At 52.0% G+C, this 1,708-nt stretch overlaps 1 protein-coding gene across 1 annotated transcript in view; it reads right to left on the reverse strand.

The window, feature by feature from the left end:
- The window catches only part of RABL6 (RAB, member RAS oncogene family like 6), a gene marked incomplete in the record, with an annotated part of 28,909 nt that overhangs the window by 26,343 nt on the left and 858 nt on the right, over positions 1-1,708 (reverse strand).

Consider the following 1,708-nt stretch of genomic DNA (forward strand, 5'->3'; position numbering starts at 1 on the left):
TGTCTGTCTGGCTAGCGCACGCGCCCTACAGTGAAAATCTCTCCAAAAAAAAAAAAAAAAAAGATATGTGAAAAAAATAAAATAAATAAACAAACTTAAATCATTATTAAAAACAACAACAACCACAACAACAAACTTCTCTGCTGGAGCCAGCAGGTGGCAAGAGGGTTAAAGAACTGGATCCCATATGACCGACTCGGCAGACTCGAACCGTTGGCTTGAGAAACACACTAGGTGTATGTGCGTGTGCCCAGGAGAAGGGACTGTGGTGTGGCTGTCCCCTTGGGGGGACGACTTCTTTCGCTCTTCTTTCTCCTCTCTCCCTCTCTCTCTCTACACAAACGAATTCCAAGTTGGTAACACGCCCCATGCAGGTTTCGTTCTGGATCTGGTGGGTGTGCCAAGAATCACTTTTTTCTTTTTTTTTTGGAGAGGTTTTTGCTATAGGGCACATGCGCTTGCCAGAAACACAGAGAAATGGAGAGACAGAAAGTGAGAAATCACCCCCCTGGGGAGGGCCACGCCGCAATCCCTTCTCCTCCATTCTCCTCTTGGGATCTTGGGCATGCACGCACACACGCCCAGCGTGAGTTTAAGCCACCGGGTCCAGGACTCAAACCGCGGTTGAATACATGGGAGTCCAGCAACATAGCCATTATGCCAACTGCTAGTCCTGCCATGAAACACTTCTCACTACTTTTGAAAATTTAGAAAAAAGGGACTTAGGAGCTGAGTTATAAAACAGTTAAAGGCAACTCTTAGCTAGGAAAACAGCTGAATCCCTAAGTGAACACACTGTTACGAAAGCCAGCAATGTAACAGAAACTTCCCACTCTGTGGCCAGGGAGTGAGAGGTCCCTACCTATGGAACTACAGAGCTGATCTGAGTCCCTCTACAGCGACCTAGACGCACGTGCATATTTCTCTGAGCCTCTTCACCTTTCCTTCAGTTGCAGCTGACAACCTGCCCCCAACTTCTGGAGATAGGATGTCTCCCTTGGAACAAGGCCCAGGCCCTTCAGTCCTGTCCTCCCTCCCAGCCAGGACCGCCCAGGGGTGGGTCCTAGGGAGCCTTTTCAGAAAGGCAACAGTATCCAGTTCTGCATCTAACTTCCAAGGAATAGGAATAGTTTAAAATTAAACCTTGGGACCAGCAGATGGAGTAAATCCACCGCAGTTCAAGTCCTGGATCCATGGTTTAAACTCACACCTGGTGCATGTTCCTGCGTGCCCAAGATCCCGAGAGGAGAATGGAGGAGATGGGATTGCGTCATGGCCATCCCCCCCCCCTGGGGGGGGGGTGATTTCTTGCTTTCTGTCTCTCTGTCTCTGTCTGTCTTTCTGGCGAGCACAGGCGCCCTATAGCAAAAACCTCTCCAAAAAAGAAAAAAAAGAAATTAAACGAGGGACCCAGACAGAGTCTGAAGTTTCGTGTGGATGTGAACGTTGGCCTCGCACTCTCCTCCGTGGGCGAGGACTAATACACGTACTTCTAAGCACAGCACAGGCTGGCGGGCGCTGTCACACCCGCTTTCCAGTCTGCTTCACGCGCCGTTATCCTAGAGAGCCTCCCCAGTGGGCAGTGTGCGGCGGCCCCAGAGGCAGCGATCCACGGGGAAGCGGGGAGGAGAGACACCCAAACCGGGCAGGGCAGAGGCTGAGAGCGGCCAGGCGGCGGCGGCGGCGGCGGCGGCGGCGGCGGCGGCGG

This window comes from Tupaia chinensis, unplaced genomic scaffold (assembly GCF_000334495.1).
Source record: "Tupaia chinensis unplaced genomic scaffold, TupChi_1.0 Scaffold142100_1, whole genome shotgun sequence".
In the NCBI taxonomy this organism is placed as follows: Eukaryota; Metazoa; Chordata; class Mammalia; order Scandentia; family Tupaiidae; genus Tupaia; species Tupaia belangeri.